Here is a 20,379-nt window from a genome sequence, read left to right as displayed (position 1 = left end):
GGTGGTTGGAACCTGGACCCCAGGAAAGGAGGAGCAAATAAGCTAAGACTTAGGGTTAAATGAGACTCTCAGCCTGAGCCAGCCCCCTTCACTGCTAGGGAACCTGGTCCTCATCACCACATTCGCCATGGGTTCCACCGTCTCCCAGCTGAATGCCCCACCTTCCAGCTGGCTGCTCACCATTTCCAGACTGCCCACAGCACCACCTTCCTTCCTAACAGCCCGCCCTTGCTCAAGGCCCCCCAGGGCTCTCCCTTCTACCACCCAGCATCCGAGCTCCTCTGCCTCGGTTTATCTTCTGTGTTCCAGTTCCCTTCCCATGCCAGTCCATCTTCATCCTCCCCTCCACCAGGATGCTCTCCTCACTGCCCCACAAATACAACCTACTTATTCTGTCCCCATAAATTCTCACTAACATTTCCCTGGCTTGGAATATCCTACTCTATCCCTTCTATGTAAATTCTACAAGTCTGTAAATTCTGGTTCGTGACTCACACATTCCAGGCATCCCTCCCTGACTGCTCTAGCTCACAATTGACTTCTTTCTTCTTTATTCACTGCTTCCACTACAGCCACGGCCTCCATTAATCATCACCTGCACCAATACCTCCAGTGCCTTCACCTCCTTCATCACTTCCACCATCACCATCATCTCCACCTTTACCTTCACTGGTTTCGTCTCCTACATTACCTCGACTGTCACTGGTCCCCTACTTCCACTACCACATCCACCATCACCTCCACCACCAGTGCTCCATTCCCTTCACTATCACTTCCTCTACCACAGTTACCGTCACCTCCAATTTCACTTCCACGGACTTCATCTCCTTCATACATCCAGCACTACTGCTCCATTATCTTCACAACCACTTCCACCATCATCACCTCCATCATTATCACCTCCACTTCTGTCTTCTCCACCTTTCCTTCCATGGTTTGATCTCAACTATCAACTCCACCATCACAACCACCACTACTACCAATATTACTATCATCATTTTTTGTCCTCTATCCTTGGCTCCTCCTTCTCATTATCATCAGATTTTTCTTTTCTTTTTTTTTTTTGGTGAGGAAGATTAGCCCTAAGCTAACATCCAATCCAATCCTCCTCTTTTTTATTGCTGAGGAAGATTGGCCCTGGGCTAACATCTGTGCCCATCTTCCTCTACTTTATATGGGATGCCACCATAGCATGGCTTGACAAGCAGTGCCTTGGTTTGTGCCCAGGATCTGAACCTGCGAACGCTGGGCTGCCCCAGCGGAGCACGCGTACTTAACCACTACAGCACCGGGCTGGCCCCAATTATCAGATTTTTCTTAACTGTCTCCATGTCCCTACCCCTGACACTGAACACAGAAACCTCATATCTGGCCCTTACCCATAAGTGATGTCCGTGTAAAAATGAGCCTCCTCCTATTGAGATAAGGAGACTTGTGTGAAGAAAGTAACCTCATGTATTTCTCAAAGCCCGTGGACAAGGGCATTCACAGCCCTTCTTGGGCACTAGAGGGTCGGCACTCTGTGGGTGGTGGTGGAAGAGAAGATATGGTCGGTTCTGTGGGGTGGATCCACAGGCTCAACAGCTCCCCGTTCTGAGTCCTGCTTCCCCATCATTATCAGAACCAGGGTCACCCAGGCTTGAGGCCAGTGTTGCAGGAAGCAGGAGCAGTGCCAGCTGGGGTTGGATGAGTGGTCAGTCTGGCCCAACCCTTGGTCTGCACTGTCTGCAAGGCGGGCTGGGAAAGCATGCTGGTGCTACAAGACTCCAACCTCAAGTGGTCAGGCATAAGTCCCAAACATCCCCAGCTCCCCTTAATAATCACTGTGACTCTCCCACCCCTGAAATTATCAAAACCCTTCTTCAACCTATTTTTGTTTGCCTCCCTACCGTCTCTAGGGTGGATTAATTCCAGATGTTTGCAGCTTCCTGGGTAAAGTACTGCTTTCCACTATTTCTCCCAAAGCATCTCTTCCTAAGCTTGTTGTGGGTACTCCCTGCTTCCACCATTTCGAAGTCCTGAACCTTCTTCATAGTCTTCATGACATCACATTCTGAGCACTTTCTTCTCAATTCTCTTGAGAATGAACAAGACAAACCTTTAAATCTATTTTCGGTGTTAGTCCCTCCGTGCTCTGATGGGTGTCTTTGCTCTTCCCTGAACCTCCCCTTGTGTACTAGTACCTTTATCACTGGGGAATCAGAGGTGAGTTGGACGCGGCTCCATGTCATGAAGCCCGTGCTGTCAGTTACTCATCCAACACCTATGGACGTGCCTTCAGAGTAAAATTCAAAAGTGCAGCACGGCATAAATCTCCCTCAGATCTAGCCTTCTCTCTCCATCCTGCTTCCCTCCCTCAGGCTCCCTGCCGTCTGCTGAGCTCTCACAGCTCTGTACCTTTGCAGGCAGGACTTCTCCTTCTTGAATGCCCTTCCTTTTCGTCTTCTGACCAAGACCCAGTTCAAGCGCTGTGTCCCTACAAGCCTTCCCTGATACGCCAGGGTGGGCTAGGTGCCCTGCTCTGGGCTCCCAAAGCCCCCTGTACTCCCTCAATCAGAGCGTTTAACATAGTGCCCTCTAAGTGTCAGTGTAGGTTCCCCCGTCAGGCTGCATCATCTCCCCCCAAACTGAGATCTCAACAAGGGGAGGGGCCATGGTGTCATCTCTGACTTAAAATAGCTCATATTATTGGTTTGAGATGTCTCGTCCTTGAATCACGTTTTTAACCTATAAACCTTATCAAAACAGCCAATAAAAGAGAGGCTTGTGGGTGAGAGAATTCAGTGCTCCTGCAGAGAGGAACTTGCATTCTAGAACGCACAGAGAAGTAAGACGCAGGGCCTCGGATGGACCAGGAAGTGGTGCAGGTGAGCCGGGGCAGGGGTGGGCTTAACACCCTGGCTGGGGAGCACCGGCCTCCTCTCTGTGGGGGCTTCTGGGTTCCTGCGCTTGCTCAGACCCACTCCCTATTGTTGAAAGGTCACCTTCTTCTCTGCGATGACCTGTGCTTTCACCAGCCTAGCCAGACAGGTTCGTTTTTTCACAGCTGCTGCTTTGGGGCCCTAGCTCACATCTTTCCTGGACTTTCAATATGGGATTTTTAAACAGTCTTGTGGTTTCCTGTGGACTATTTACTTTTAAAGCAGGAAAATTTCTATTTATTTCTATTTTTTCCTAACAATATTTTTCTTTAGTTCCTTTTACTAAAAATGACAGATTTCTTTGGTTCTCCCCCTATCACCAGGAGGTAGAGTCTCATCAAGTGTGTGTGTTGAGGTAGGCGGTTTGCCCAAAAATTTCCTGTGTAAGACCCAGGTCACTACTGAGGACCAAGCCCCTTGTGTGTCCTTTCCATGTGGGTTCTAAAGCTATAGTGCCTGCCCTGGGGAATGCTTGTTTATCTCCTTGTCAAACATCTCGTCCATTCTGTTTGAATGAGGTTATTTCTGCTTTCAGAAAAGATGTCATGTTGGGTGTGCACAACCTGCGTGGGTGGACATGGCGCTCCCGGTCCAGGGGTTTCCAGAATCCCCACCCTGCACAGTCCTTCCCTGGCAGTGTCTGTGGGAGGAGAAGAGCTGAGTGGCATGGATGGGCAGCAGGGTGGCTGAAGGTCCAGCTGTCTGGAAGCAGAAGCAGCTCCCCTGTGATTTGGGACCAGTGAACTGGACACCCCCGTGTTGAAGAGTCTCATTGGATAGTGGGTGCCCACTCATGCCACAAACAAAGGAGAAGTTCCCCTCAAAGACCTCACTCCCCCTGGCTTCTCTGGCAGAGCCTTTTTCTCTCCCCTGTCCTTTCCAGCAGAGTACACACACTCCGTTGAAGCACACAAAGGGGCAATTTCAGGGCACAGTTGGTGGACCGTTGCTCTGAAGCTCAAATACAGCCTGACACGGCTCACTTAGTTAGCTCAGATCAGGACAACCTCATCTCCAGGTTCACCGTATAATGATGACCTTCAGGGACCACCTGCTTTCATTCCCCTTTTGTTATTGGTCTCCTTCCTGACCCGAGGCGTGCAACCCTCTGTGCAGTCCTTTCTGGTGCTCTGTGTACTCTCAAACCTAAGACTAAAGTCATCTTAGAAAACAACATTTCTATTTTATCTGGATTAAACTATTCTGGGTGTTATGAATAAATCTGCTATAGATATTCTTGTTCCTATCTTTTTGGTGAATGTTCGTACTCCTTTCTGTTGGTTATATATCTAAAGGTGGAATTGCTGGGTCATAGAGTGCTATTTATTTTTAGTAGATTCTACCAAACGTTTTTCCAAAGCAGCTGAACCAACTTACCCTCCCACCAACAGTGTAGGAAAGTTCCAGTTGCTCCACAGCCTCCCCAACACTTGGTATTGTCAGTCTTTTTAATTTCAGTCTTTCTGATGAGTATGTAGTAATGTCTCATTATGGTTTTAATTTACATTCCTCTGATGAGTAATGATGTTGGGTATTTTTTCACAGGCTTCATAGCCATTTTAGATATCTTTTTTAAAGTTCCTGTTCAACTATTTTGCCTATTTTTTAACTGAATTATTTCTCTCCTTATTACTGATTTGTGGAGTTTCAAAAATAAACCTTCTGAATAGGACTGCTTTGTCAGATATATGTGTTGCAAACATCTCCCAGTCTTTGGCTTATCTATTCACTTTCTTAATCATGTCTTGATGAACAGGTTATTAACTTTAATTAAGTCCACTGTCTTTTTTTTTTTCCTGTAATGGTTAATGCCTTTTGTGTCCTATTTAATATGTTCTTGCCTTTCCAAGATGATGAAGATATTCTCCTGTGTTTTCTTTTAGAAGATTATTTTACCTTCCTACTTTAGGCCTATGATCCACTTTGAATTAATTTTTGTATGAAGTACAAGTTAAGGGTAAAAGTTAATTTTTTTCCAAATAGATATCCAATTGCTCCAGTACCATTTATTGCAAGACAATTTTCTCCCATTGAATATCAGTGGAGCTTTTGTTGTAAATCATAGTGGGTTTATTATAATAGCCCCAAACTGAAAACAGCCCAAATGTCCATGAATGGATAAGCAAATTCTGTACAGGCAGACAATGGAACACCACTCAGCAATAAGAAGAATAACCTGTGCCTATGCACAACAACCTGAATGAATCTCAAATACATTATGTTGAGGAAAGGAAGACAGAGACAAAAGAATGCATACTGTTTGGTTCCATTTATATCAGGCAAAACTAATGTATGGTGATAAAAGTCAGAAGAGTGGGTCCCCCCTGCAGGGAGGGTGTTAACGGGTAGGGTGGTTTGTGAAGCACTGTTTTTATTCTCAGCACAATAAAGCTATAAGGGTGAAAAGAAGGCTGAGGCACCAGTTAGGATCTGTGAAAATACAGAGAAACTTACTTGTTTACCTCCTAGCTGGGTTTTTCCCTTTCCTGCTGGGAGCAGTCTCGGGGCAAATGGACCCTGCCAGGACCATGTCAGGGCACTGGTTACTTTCTGTAGAATCTCAGAATGTGTAAACTCCTGGAGTCCTAAATCATTAGCTAGAAGCAATCTTAGGACTCATTGGCTGAGCCATCTCATTTTGTAGATGAGACAACCGGAGCTGAAGAGAAAGGGGACTGCAAAATGAAAGCTTGGGGGCCGGGGGCCTAGTGGTTAAGTTTGGTGCGCTCTGCTTCAGCAGCCTAGGTTTGGTTCCCGGGGAAAGACCAACACCACTCGTCAGTGGCCATGCCGGTGGTGGCTCACATACAAAAAGAGGACGATTGACAAGAGATGTTAGCTCAGGGTTAATCTTCCTCTGCAAAAATAAGCAAGAAAGCTTGGATTAACACACACCTTTATTCCCAAAAGCTAAAAGAATCCTATCATCATCCTTATTGTCTTTATCATCGTGGCTGCTAAGGTTTGCAGACTTACCACATGCCAAGCACTGTGCTAAGGCTTATCTAATTAATCCTCCCAATGAGCCTATGGCAGGGGGCGGGGGGGGAGGGGAGCGGTGCTAGTGTTAGCCCACGGTACAGGTGAAGAGTTTGGAGCTTGGGTAGGCCCAGGTCACACAGCCACGTCTGCCTGACTCAGGGCTGCCTGAGTCTTCATCACTGGCCACTGGGCCCCTCCAGTGCGTCCATTTCTCAAGCTCTTGTTGTAGACATCAGTGCTCACACCGTCTTTGACTGGTCCTGGCCTTCTGTTCCGGGAGGGTCTAGAGCCTATGGTGTCCTCATGGGTCCTCCCCTGTCTGCTCTGGTCCCTGAGGTTGCATTCACATGGGAGCTACCTCCAGAGGTGCAGGTGTGGAGGGTCTCACCTGGAGCTTGTTCCATTGTGCTCCCCATCCCATCTTCTCTATCTTTTTGGGTTTCTGTCCTCTGTATGGCATTGGGCCAATCCCCTTTGGGCTTCCCTTGTGGGCCCAGCCTTGAAGAGTGGTGTGAGGCTGCATTTTGTAGGGACCTGCAGAAGGCTCGTGAGTGAGTGTGAAAGATGACTCACCTTCACACCAACCCACAGTTCCCCTCAACTCCGGAGCCCCAGGATTCACATCCCAGATTTTCTCAATCTTTCCCTATTGAGTGGAGACCTTACAGATAGAAGTGACATGTTGAGAAGAAACCCTAAACCAACTTGACATTCCTTTTCTGCCCTGTAGACCGTGACGCCATGTTTGTATGCCTGTGTGCGTGCACACATACACTCACGGGTCAGAGCCACGGGGCTTCAAGATTGGGGCTGACTTTAACCGTAGAGGCAGATGTGTGCAATGAGATTTAAGAGGGGACTGGGAATTTATTTTCTTCGTGATTCACTTGGTCTGTTGCCTAGTATCTCCTTCCCTGGCGAGTCACTGCTTTGTGTTGGTGACGGGCCTCTGCTGGAGTCCCTGCCTTCCCCTGCATCCGAATCCTGCTGCCTGCAGCCATGCTGAGACCCCAGGACCTAGAATCCCAGGGGGTCTTCAGCCAAGTGCAGGGGGATGTCGTGCCCACTGGGATGTCTGCCATGGGCAAGGAAGAGCTGGGCTGGACAACCCAGAAATCAGAGACTTTTGCCACCCTGCTCCCAGAAACCTAGACCAGTGGCAACTCTCAGCAGCCTCTTGGCTACTGGCTGTCCCTGGGGAGGGGAAGGGGAAGACAAAGAGGGAGAGAAAAGAGAGGAATGAGGAGGAATAAGGAGGAGGAAATAAGACGGAGGAGGAGCCCTCTTTCACTGTCTCTGCTGTTTGCCCATGGTGCCCTTCTGGACCCTTCCCTAAGGAAAATGGGGGGATGGGGGACCAGCAGATGCCTCATCCCTGGAGAAGTGCTTGTGATTTTAGAGGCTGCTTCCAGACAGGGTCCCAGGGGTGTCTGTTTTTAAATATAATCATGGAGTTGGCTTGAAATATGTTTGAAGTGTACTGAGGTCAAAAGTTGGGTCCTATGTACTAATAACTATGGGACATTGATTTATGCATTTATTTATCTTTCCAGCAAATTGATGTGGCCTGTGATGTGCTGGACCCTGACATAGCAGGGCACAGGATAGACATGATCCCTGCCCTCAGGTCGCAGGCAGTTTCAGGGGAGGATTTCTAGCGGAGCTAGGCTTGAATGGATGACACTCAGGGAGTGGAGAGTGACAAGCCCAGGGGAAAGGGCTGTGGTAAGGAGACAGGAGATAGGACTTTCCTGATCCAGGGGCCAGCAGACAGCCCACGGCCCACCACCTGTTTTGTAATTAACAGCTCATTCGTTATGTATGGTCTACGGCAGCTTTCTTGCTGCAATGGCAGAGTTAGGTAGGTGTGACAGAGATCATATGGCCTGTAAAGCCTAAAATGTTTACTGTTTGGCCCTGTACAGAAAAAGTGTGCCAACCTAGGCTATAAGCTACTTGAGGACAGGATCCGATCCATCTTTTGGAGCCCAAAAGTCCTTAGCACAGTGCCTGGTATGTACTAGTTGCTCAATAAATTTTGCTGCATGAACAAGCAAGGACAGGATGCAATAAAGGTGGATATGGCAGAGAGGATCTGGAAGGATTTGGTGAAGGAAAGAAGAAAGGGAGAGGGAAGGCCAAGAGGGGCACACAGTCGATCCTTGTTCATGGATTACATTTTTGCAAATTTGCCTATTTGTTAAAATTTGTCATCCAAAATCAATACTTGTGGCACGGTCACTCACAGACATGCGCAGGGCAGTGACGACTTTGAGTCGTCAAATGCACATGTTCCCATCGAGGTTGAACAAGGAGATGCTCTGTCTCTGTTTCCGCTCTCATGCTATAAACAAGGGTCTCTTTTGCAGTCTATTTAGTGCTACGTTTTTCACGTTTCTGCTCTTTGTTGGTGACTTCTCACTGTTTAGAATAGACTCCTTTCTAAGGCGTGTGCTGAAGCGCTGTCCAGTGCTCCTAAGCGCAAGAAGGCCGCGATGTGCCTTGCAGAGAAAATCTGTGTGTTAGGTGAGCTTTGTTCAGGCGTGAGTGGCTGTTGACCCTGAGTGCAGTGTTAATGAGCCAACGATATCTGTTGAATGAGGTCTTTAAAGAGAAACACACATACAACAAGGTTCTTTATTGATTGGTTCACGAAAATGTTGTGAGCAGAGGCTCGCAGGAACCTATCCTCGTATTTCCCCTCGTAGCGATGGTTCAGTGTCCACTAATGAAGTGTTGGCTAATTCAGCGTCGGCAGTGACTTTATACCACACAACTACCGTGAATAACGAGGATTCACTGGAGATCAAGTAGGTGGTGAAGAATATACAAAGTCTATTAGAACCGACCGAGAGAAGAGAGGGTAGTGTGGAATGAAGAGGATGAAGGATGGAAAGCGGGAAGTGGCAAGGAGCCGGGATTCTTTGGGCTGAATCAGGGCCAGCAGCCCTGAGGCCCTGAGGGCGACCGCTGAGATGTCAGCGCTTTTAGCCCGAGGCCACAGCAAGCACCAAGGACCCACACGGAGAAGGACCAGAGCCCCGCAGAGATGCAACGGGAGATAAGAAATGGGACCCAGCTGGGATGCGGGGCAGGCAGAGGGGCGAGCACAGCTGGAAGGGGATTCTTTGACCAGAAGAGCACCCCAAGGTGCAGTGGGCAGCTGGGCCTTGAGGATGAGAGGCCGGCCCTCCCTCCACAGCGTGGGAGCCAGAGTGGCCAGGACCTTACAGCCAGCACCAGGTTTCCTGACCCTCAGGCTCGGGCACTCGTGAAGGCATCCACCTCCAGTGTGTGCCCTGAGTTGCCCTCAGAGCAGAGGAGGGCTGTGCTGGGCACCAGGCCTGCCCCGGGGGCCAGCTGGCCCTGGGCAAGGTCAGAGGCAGGGGGGCCTTAGCCGAGCAGGGAGAGGGGGCAGAATGCTAGCCCGAGGCTGGGGGCTTCACGGAGGATGCCCTCTCCCCTGTGTCCCTGGGAGGCGCAGTGAAGAGGGAACTGTAAAGACCCCTCCATTCAGAAACCATCCCCCAAAGGAAGACGGGCTGTGATTTAGAGCATCTCATTCTTGCCGTTAATCTGAAAGTCACCAGGCAGAAAACCGCTCCCCACCCCCACCCCCACCCCAGGCACACCTTGTTATGTCAATGTTCTGTTTGCACACAAATAACCTTTTATTGGCTTTAAAAAAAAACGATTAAGTCATAGTTTTCAAACTGGAAAGTACCTCAAGAAGTCCAGTTCCTTACCTCGGAGCAAGTAAAATATTATCATCCCATGTAACAGACTAGGAACTGGGCCCAGAGACCCAAAGCTTATGGATAATAAGGGGCAGAGGGGGCTTGAATGCAGGTCCTGTCTTCCTGATAAAGGGTCTCCCACCAGATAGGCTCGGTTCCCCCTTCTTCGCTCCCCCTGGTTTGGGGACTTGACTCTCTCCATTCAATCCCTGTTTCCCCAAGTCTTGGTGTGAGGCTGCCGCACACCAGCTGTGAGTTTGCGCGTCTCCTGCTCCTGCTGACTGGGGCCTCCCTGAGCCAGTCCTGGCTCTCTGGTCCCAGGCCCTGACTCTCCCTCTCACTCTCTCCCTGTCTATGGCTGTTTTCTGTGGCCCCAGAGGGAGCTGGCGGTGGGGGGCTCAGACACGGGTGGGCTGCTGTGTAGAGCAGGGTTCTGTGGCTCCTCGAAAACAAACCTCGCTCTGTGTGTGGAGCTGCTGAGGCCAGCTGCTGGGGGAAGGCGAAGGAAAGAAAATCTGTTTTAAAAAGCCCAGGTTTTTAAAAGCCAAGACAAATACACTCAGCCAAGGGAACAGAGGGCTGGAAGATTCCAGATGCAGGGGCCTCCCTCCACTACCAGTCTGACCGAGGGGCTGGGGGGGCAGGCAGAGAGAGGAAAGTGGCAGGGTAGTCTATGCCTGCTGCCTCCTGAACCCCAGCAGGAGACACTGTTCTGGGGACAGGCCCTCACTGGGTGGGGCAGTGAGGAGGATTCAAGCAACAACTCAGGATTAGGTTGGAAACCTACGGTCCCACAACGGGCAGCCAGGGAAGGAGTATATGGACATGCCAGACTTTGTCCCAAGTGACAAAGTGTGACTTGGGTGAAGGCGAAGGGACCCTGCCCTTCTGCTCTTTGTCCCACTCCCAGTCATTCCAGGCCCCTGCCTTACTCACTCTTGCGTCACGTGGCGCTTCTGCCGACGCTGGCTGAGCAGGGGCTGGGGGAATGTGTGGGTCCTTCCTTTGTTGCTGTTCTGGGAATCAAACCTGGGCCTCGTGGAAATGTACGCTTTGAAAGGACGGCCCGTGGTCTCCCAGCACAGGACGTTTACCCAGGGCGGGCCCCCGGTGAGTCAGGGGGCCACACGTCCTGGGAAAGAGTCACACTGGCGGGTCGCAGGCGCAAACAGTAGGGCATTTTGCTGCTGCGTCGCTCCTAACCCTCTCTCACTAGCACAGGGAGAGAGAGGAGAGCAGGACTGGCTGCAGACAAAGCCGGCATGAGGGGGAGGACCACACGGGGCTGGAGCAGGTCCGTGGATCTGGTCAGGCCAATGCTTCTGGAGCTGGGTCATGAGGCAGAAGCTCTGGGGTCTGCAAACAGTGGCCCCCCTTAAGTGCTGGCACCAGACATGTGCTGGCCTAATGCCAGGGCAGACACACGGGCAGGCCCTGAGGGGGTGGGCCAATGGGACAGGAGCCTCCATGGGCAACTTCACCGAGTGTCTGAGACCTCCTGGCTAAGACTTAAGGGTCTCTTCCGAATTTCTGGAGGGCTGGCCTGGAAGAGAATGATGCTGCTCTATATGGCCCCCAGAGGGAACTGGAGTGATGGATCAAAGAACCTAGAATTACACGCAAAATAAGGAAGAACTTGTTAGTAATTGTGAAATCTCTCTGATGACAGATGATGGGTTGTAGAAGACAATGAGTTATCTTCCATTAAATGTGTTGAAACAAAAAGTATAGCAACCACTTTGGAGGGACATCTGGAGGGCAGATAGGAACTGGACGGGTGGCTGCAGTAGATGCTCTTTAAGGGCCTGTCCTATCCTGAGAGTCTTTAAGTCCTAGTAATTGTGTCAGTGACGTGCACGTTGGCAAGTGACTTAACTCACTGAGCAGTTTCCCCATCTGAAAAACTGAACTTGACTAGGTCACATCGTGGTGGGGACCAAATGAGCTTTGACACCCTCAAGGCTTTATTGACATAAGATATCACTAACATAGGTTCTCAGTAGATGTGTGTGGCTATTAAATTATCAAGGTCAGTAGTTGAAGATACCAATGGCAAGACCCCTGTATCTACCGAAGGCCCACAAGTCTCTAGTGTCAAGCCTTCCCTCACTGTTCCCTGTATCAACAGTCAGACTCAGCACACACACACACACACACACACACACACGTACGCACACAGGCGTGCACACACCCCACCTCCTGTCCCGAAAAGTCTTTCCGTTTAGTCAGGGAGCAGATCTGTGTCCTCCCTCTGGCTAGCTTTTACTTTTTTTAAAGACTGAGCTCTGAGATCATTTCTAAGTGCTTTATGACCTGCTTGCTCTTTTGGGCCCTAACTCGCCTGAGCCAGCAGTCCCTGTAGCTCTTGTGTGATGGTCTGTTTTCTGCTTGTCTTTCCCCCAGGCTGAGCTCCTGGAGGGCAGCGGTGGTATTAATGCACCGCCGGGTGGGGGTGGGGGGGTGGGGGGGTCAAGAGCATGGGCCTTGGAATTGAACACACCTGGGTTGGAATCCGGACTGCTCTTGACTCAGTGCACCATCTTGGCCTCCCAGAATCTCAGTTTTCTCATCTGTGAAGTGGGGATAATAAAGTGAGGATAACACTCAGAGTTGTTGGGAGGATTAAAGAAAGAAGCATGTGGGTGCTTAGCACAGGGCTGGGGACCCAGTGCATGTCCAGTGGATTTAGCCATTGTGATTGTGATTGTGATTGTGGAACCAGTGCCTGACGCACGTGGGTGCTCAGCGTGCGGGTGACTGAAGATGAGAAAAGACTGAATGGATAGACGTTTGCCTTCTCCTGGCTGTCAGAGCTGGACTCGCCCATGGCAGGCCCCGCGTGCTGTGTCTCCCCGAAGTGGGAAGCACCCTGTGTTGGGGGTCAAGGAGCAAGGTGCGCCCCTCAACGGCAGGCAGCTGAGGGACCCAGGGGCCGAGGCCTGATCCTTGGGTCCCCCCAGAGCTGCTCTGGACCCTTCAGAGGAGACCCAGAGGCGGTCCTTGTTGGGGAACCCCAGAAGGTCCCCGGCACCACAGCCAGGGCCCTGTCTGCCCTTGCGTAAACCTCACTCCCAGGCTGACTGTTGCTTCTGGAATTTGATTAAGGAAAGTGGCAGAAGCAGCACGAGCATTGGAGCCGCTTGTTGTCCGGCTGCGGCTGCGCAAGCAGACACACAACAAAGCAGCCCATTGAAGGTCGGAACTACCGGGTCCCATAAACAGCCTGCAGAGGGGACACCTCCTCCCACATTTACAGAAACGCACCCGGGGCTCTATTTAAAGACCCGCACACCGGAATAAGCACAGGTAGGTTTATTTCTGATTGTCCACATGGCCCTCTGGGATTCTCTCTGAAGAGTGACTCCACTTCCCTGTTGACCCCAAATAACCCCCCCCACCCTCCTCAGCCATGTCAGTCTCTCTGGGTCTTTTCATTCAAACAAACAAACAAGCTAGTCTATTAGGTCTTTTTTTTTCTTTCTGAAACATCATTCAGCCAGGTCCCTCTTAGAGGGCTGAGCTTGGGCCAAATATGGATGTTTAAAATTTAATTGTTTTAATGTCACCAAGCAGCACAGGGACTGGGTTTTTTTGGGGGGGATGCGGGGGAGGTGCAGGATGTGAAATACAGGCCACCTGCAAACTTGGAGCCCACGATGATTGCTCTCTGCCTGGGCGGAAAGAACTTTTAGAAAGCGCAAACCAGAGCAAAATGACCCCTGGGCCAAAACTACCCCCCTCCCATCCAGCCACTCATGAGGAAGGAACTGACGATGGCAGGGCAGCGCCCAGGCTCAGAGCCTGGCGTGTGTGTGCTATGTGCCCATCCTGGGTGGCACTACAGAGAGGGATGGGGGAGCTCTGGGGTCAGGCAGATGTGGGTTGGAATCCTGGCTCGAGGCCAGCTTCTTCCCTGTCTGTACCTCAGTTTCCTCACCTGTACAAGAGGACAACAAAAGAACCGCTCACAGGGTTGTGGTGAGGATGAAATAAGGTGGTATTTGCAGAGCAGTGAGAACAGTGCGTGGGTCGTGGCAAATAATCCATTCCATCATTCCCACACGAGAGAGGAGGAACCAAGGCTTGCAGAGGTCACACGACCTGCCCAGGGGCACACGGCTACTTGATGGTGGAAATGGGATTCAAGCCTGGGTCAGCTTGGTCCAGAGCTGGTGCGCTTGCCCTCACCCTGCACTGCCAAGCAGAGGAAGGGGATTCCAGCTGGGTCTGGAGCTGAAGGGGCTGAGGGGCACCTTGCCAGCCCTTTCCCAGGCCCACAACTGCAGGGGGCCAGGAGAAATAAGGTGAGTCCTAGGATTCTGGGATTATTGTAACACTGACATTCAGCCAGCACTTCTACTGCTTATGTTCAATACTTATACTTCTTCTTTCAATATACTTTGTATTCAATACTTACACAGCTTTCACTGTGTGCCAGCCTGTTCCAAGCACTTTACATGTATCAGCCCATTTAATTCTTGTAATAATCCCCTATGAGGTGGCTACTATTATTATCGTCCCCATTTCACAGATGAGGAAACTGAGGCACAGAGAGGTTAAATAACTTGCCTAAGGTCATACAGCTAGTACATGCTGGAATTTGAACCCAGATCTGGCTCCAGAATCCATGCTCTTAACCATCATGTCAAATGTTTTGTATGCAAAAACATTTCATACTGCAACTCACCCCTGACCCCGCCCTCGCACCCTGTCCCCTTTCTCCTTCACCACGTTTTCTTTTCTCTGTAGCACGTCACCATCTAACTTGCCATCTATTTTCCGTATTGATTACGACTGTCATTTATTGTCTCCCCCCACCCTTAATGGACATCAGCACCATCAGGACCCTCTTTTGTGCACTAATGTATCCAGGCACCTAGAACAGTGCCTGCACACAGTAGGCACTCAATAAATACCGAATGAATGAATGAAGCGCTAGATGAAGGAGCAAGGGGCTCATGGGGTTGCGTTGTATTCAGGATATTAAGTAATTGGTTCAGGCGCTCATGTGGTTGAGTGGTGAGCCAGGATTCAAACCCAGATCTGACTCCAAAATGCTCTTCTTAATCACAGGTTTTCTCTTAAGAAATGCTGTGTTTAGCCATTATGCTAATGTATGTATATATTTTAAAAAAACAACAAAACGCCTGGAGAAGTCCACGTTGGGGCTCATTGTTTGCTTGGCACACACGGCTAACATGGAACTTTCCAGGTGCTGTTTTGAGAAACCAGAAAGGAGAAGCAAATGCTTCATAAGCAGGGCTGGGTGGAGACTTTAAAAGTTGCTACAGACCTACAAGAATACGCCCCCATACGTAAATCAATATGAAAGCCACACGAACCCAATGAAAGTACAAGGGAGTCCAACAAAATTCTGATTTTTCCCATGATGAGAACTTTGATGCTTTTCTTAGAAATATCAAAATTCCAAATTTTTTCAAAAAATTTTGTGTGCATGCCCCTGCCGTGCTGGTGCGCCAAGAGGCTGAGCTGGGCAGGGCGGGACACACTGTCCTTGCCCTTGGGGAACTTAGTCCAGTGGGGACACGAGAGCTCAGCACCCAGCGGACTGTGGTGTGTGGTGTACGGAAGCTTAAAGATGAGGCAGTGGGGAGCACAGGTGTTTGGGGGCTCACACAGCTTCAAGGAAGTCACGCAGAAGACAGAGGAGACATTTGAACCAGTTCCTCCCATCATCCAGATGCCTCAAGGTTCATCCATTTGGCTACCAAATCTTGGCAGCCCTTGCAAGGACTAAGGATTGACAGGGTGAGGGCTCTTGCCTCTCTGGGGGTCCTGTAGGAACACACGGCCTGGGATGATGCTGGCGGTCACGACCCAGCTTCCTGCGGCCGCAGAGCCAAGTCCCTCCTGGGAAACCAGCGCCCTCTCCGGGCCGCATTCACTGAACTCGACCTGCCGCCTCTGCCCTGAACACGGCTGTCCCTCTGTCAGGCCCATATGTCACTGTAAACCCCTAGGGGCAGGGCTCTTTTCTCTCCCTTCTCTGTAGTGCCCTGCCTCACCCCACTACTGTGCCTGACGCGCTGCCTGCAGATGAAGATACTACAGAGACATCCAGCTGAATGGGCCATTGTCCTTATTCAGCCCCACAAGCACTGGCTAGTCTCCTGACAGCTGACATTTACCTAGCACTGCATACGTGCCCTGAGCTGCTTTATCTCAGTCCTCACATCTCCCCGTGCTTGGAGAGGCTGATGTTATTTCCATCTTACAGATGAAACAACAGAGGCAGAGAAGTCAGCAACTGCACGAGTCACACAGATTGCAAGGGGCAGTGCTGACCTCCACGGCAGGCGGATGGCTCTGGATCACCTGGCTGTCTGTACTGCCTCCACACGGGTAGGCGAGGGGCCTGAGGATGGACTTGGAAGGGGCAGATGTGAGGACATCCTGGACATAGCTCCACCCTCTCAATTTATGCTCACTCTGGACTCCGAGTGGGCATACTCCTGGGAGGTCGTTCTGCTCCCATCTCTGGGTGGGGCTCCAGGCAGGCCCCTTGCACCGATCGTCCACCTCTCCTGGCATCCGGGAGCTGATGTTCCCCAGGCTTGCCCTCCTATGGAGGTCCTGAGCACCCTGAGGATGGCGTGACCCATCCTCCACTCCTGCCAGGGATTCTCTGGCTTCCCAAGTAGCTCAACCCACAGGAAGGCATTAAAGACATTTGTCCTTCTTCCCCATGTGGGGTTTTCTGGATTCAGACAGAGATGAGAATTTTAAAGATAAAATCTTTTGTGCAAATGAATTTTTAGTAGGGCCTTGTATCAACCTCCCCAAAGATGACTTAAACCATCTAAATAGGGCTGTGTCCTCCAGGGCTCTGGATGCCCCTGTGCTGGTGTCCCAGCCCCCCCCAGCTCTCCTCCTGGAGCAGTGTAAGCTCTGGTGGCTGCGGCAGCCACAGTGCGAGTGCTCAGCACCCCCTCCCCGCCAGGCTCGAGGGGAGCAGCCTGTCTGAGCACACTTCATCTAGGGATCAGCTCCAGCTGCCTCGCCTGCGCCAGGCCTCTGGGGACCACGGGACAGAGCTTAAGCTCTTCCTTCTTCAAAACTGGAAGATTTCTACTTTTCGGATGACATGCCTACCCAGACTAGGGAAACTAAAGAAAAAATAAACAAGTGGGACTTTATCAGATTAAAGAGCTTTTATAAGACAAATGAAACCAGAATCAAGATGAACAGACAACCAACCAGCTGGGAGAGAATATTTGCAAAACATACATCTGACAAGGGGTTGATCTCCATAATATATAAAGAACTCACACAACTGAACAACAAAAAAACAAACAACCTGATCAAAAAATGGGCAGAGGAAATGAACAGACACTTCTCCAAGGAAGATATACAGATGGCCAACAGGCACATGAAAAGATGCTCAACATCACTAATCATCAGGGAAATGCAAATCAAAACAACACTAAGATACCACCTCACGCCTGTTAGAATGGCTATAATCACCAAGACAAAAAACAACAAATGTTGGAGAGGCTGTGGAGAAACAGGAACCCTCATACACAGCTGGTGGGAATGCAAATTGGTGCAGCCTCTATGGAAAACGGTATGGAGATTCCTTAAAGAATTAAAAATAGAGATGCCCTATGATCCAGCCATCCCACTACTGGGAATCTATCCAACGCACCTGAAATCAACAATCCAAAGAGGCTTATGCACCCCTATGTTCATTGCAGCATTATTCACCATAGCCAAGAAGTGGAAGCAACCTAAGTGTCCCTTGACTGACGATTGGATTAAGAAAATGTGGTATATATATACAATGGAATACTACTCAGCCATAAAAAAAGACAAAATCGTCCCATTTGCAACAACATGGATGGGCCTGGAGCATATTATTTTAAGTGAAATAAGCCAGAAAGAGAAAGACAAACACTGTATGATCTCACTCATATGTGGAATATAAACCGACACATGGACAGAGAAAACTGAACTGTGGTTACCAGGGGCAGTGGGGGTGGGGGGTTGGGGGTGGGCACAAGGGGTGAAGGGAGTCATATATATGGTGATGGACAAACAAAAATGTACAACCCAAAATTTCACAATGTTAGAAATCATTAAAACATCAATAAAAACAAAACAAAACAAAACAAAACAAAATACTGGAAGATTTCTGGCAACCTCAGGGAAGCGTTTTATATTTTGTCTCCTGCTTTTCTTCAATAGCAAACGGATGGAAAATGCAGAAAACCCTGTGCTCAGCAAAACCTCCCTCTATAGGAAATAGCTGGAAACCGCATGCTGAGATGAATACTAGGCCAGCTTAGGTGTTTCTGGGAGCCTCTGGCTTGGTCACATAATGCCTGGTGGCCCAGCCCAGGCAAGCTGGCACCTCTGGAGCCTGGGAAGCCCCATTTTACTCTGTGAGCCCCTGTCCGGCGCTGGTCAGGCCCCTGGGAAGGCACAGGCTTTCTCCGTGATTAACATTTGTCTATTTAATACTCACTCCTCTCCGAGCTCCTTCTCCCCTGCCCCCAGGCTCCTTTTTCACGGAAAAACAAGTTTCCGTGAGCTCAGTGCAGCATCAGGAACTGAACCTGTCTGGGCCTTCGCTTCCCCATTGGAGGGGTGCAGATTAAGTGACCTGTGGTTTTCCCTTGGAGCCAACATTCCATGATTCTATGACTTTTCTCATGGAGGAAAGCTTCTCCCTGTTCTTGAGTCTGCAGACTGGTACTGAGGGGGAAGGTTTCTAGGCAGGGCCATCAAGCTCCCTCCTAGTTGGCTGTGACTAATCCTGTCCTCTCCCCCACCTAGCAACAACACACACATACACACAGGGTATCAAGTAAGTGTGCCTCAGGTGGGTTTCCTTCTCTCTTTTATTCATCCACCCAACCATCCATCCATTCATTCATTCACTTATGTATTCATTTATTCCATGATCGTCACTGAGCTCCCACTAGGTCCTGTAGACACAGAGGTGATGGAACCCCCTCCCTGCCTTTCAACTCACATATGGGCGGGGGAGGGGCAGCATGTAGGTCAGGCAAGACAATGCTGAGTGACAGGTCTAGGCAGTGGTCCGGCAGAGGGCCGTGAGGACAAGAAGTGCCCACAGCATCCTAGACATATCTCCACGTCCTCAACTCATGCTTGCTCCCTCTGGACCCAGAGTGTAGACGATGCCTGTGAGGTGCCCTAGCCACTTTGGAGATATCTCTCTAATCCTGTGCCCAAGGTTGGCCAAGGTCAGGAAGGTCTCACAAGTGGGGAAGCTGGAACCAAACCCAGGGCCCCTAAATGTTATCAAGTTGGTGATTCTTATTTGCTGACAGCATACAAAGTCAGCACAGCTCAGGACTCTAAAATAAGACAGGGTGAGAAAAGCACTCAGGCCTCATCGTAGAATTTCGGAGCCAACATTGTCATCTACTTCAGCCTCCTTTTGGCAAGTGAGGAAACTGAGGCATAGATTGGTCAAGTCATTTGCCCAGTGGTCCCCAGCTAGGAGGAGGCTAAGCCAGGAGAGGGCGGGGGTCTCCTGACTCCAGGCTGGTCTCTGGCAGGCTGTGATTCAGGCACACTGCCATAATTGCTTACACCCCCCACTTCCTAGAACTTTCCCTGGGGTGTCTTGAATCAGACTGCCTGGCCACAGCAAATGCTGCTGTGCTAGCAGACAGGGGTGAGCTCATCCCCTGAAGTGGCGTGGCGAGATTGTGGTGGCCGCCTGGGATTCTGCTCCCATCTGAAATCATGGACCAAAATAGCTTGCCTGCGGTCTCTTCATACCCAATACTCTATCATCAGATTGGGGAAGTCAATTTAAAGTATCTCGTTTTCCCCTCCGGGAGCCTGGGAATCACAGGGAGGCCAGAGACCAGTGGCCGACAGGCACAGGGCCATACGTCCCCTTTTACAACTCCACCAGAGCCAGAGGCTGCAGGCTGCACCTAGCGGGTCTGCAGGCAGCACCAGGCAGCTCCCGGGGACTGGTCAAGACAGCCTGGCTCTCTCGTCTGAAGAACAGGCTCAGACTCGGATTGCAGGAACATCTGGCCCTCCTGGAAAATGCAAAGGAAACAGCTCAGGATGGGAGGGCCCTGGGATTGCCCTCGAACTTCCTGTGGCTGATGGGGCAGAGGCCAGGAGACCAGGCTGGTATGGACTGGGAGCGACCGTGGCTGGTTCCAAATGGGACCTCAGGGACACTGGTTAATGATCAGACCAGAGCAGAGATATGAGTGCCCAGGGGACTGCAAACTCCTCTCCTGCCACATGGAAACGCAGGAATGAGGAGCTGCTTCTCATCTCCAGCTCCATGCTGACCCAGACCAGCCACCGGGAGACAGAATACCAGGCTCTCCGAGCCCTACTCCCGCTGAAGTCAAACTGGGCCCCTTCCCCAAGACAACCTGGCCCTCTGTGGGCTGTCAGTCTCATGTTGCTCCCCCTCATTGCTCAGCCAGCTCTCCTTCCGCCTTTGTCCATTCTCCTTCCCCTTCCCAGGCCCCTGGGTTCCAGCGTCCCTTGGCTGGATGGTGACAGCTGTGAGAGCACGAGGATAATATGCGGGGCCAGCGGTTTTCCAGCTTGAGAATCCCACATCCACATCACTTGAGGGGCTTGTTAAAACACAGTGCTGGGCCCCGTCCCCAGAGTTTCTGACTCAGTAGGTCTGGAGTGGGTGCTAAGAACATGCATTTTGAATGAATTCTTGAGTGCTGCTGATGCTACTGGTCCAGGGACCACACATT

This window comes from Ceratotherium simum, chromosome 3, assembly GCF_057802395.1.
Source record: "Ceratotherium simum simum isolate JZ-2026a chromosome 3, ASM5780239v1, whole genome shotgun sequence".
NCBI classification, from domain to species: Eukaryota; Metazoa; Chordata; class Mammalia; order Perissodactyla; family Rhinocerotidae; genus Ceratotherium; species Ceratotherium simum.
This window is presented reverse-complemented; position numbering follows the sequence as displayed.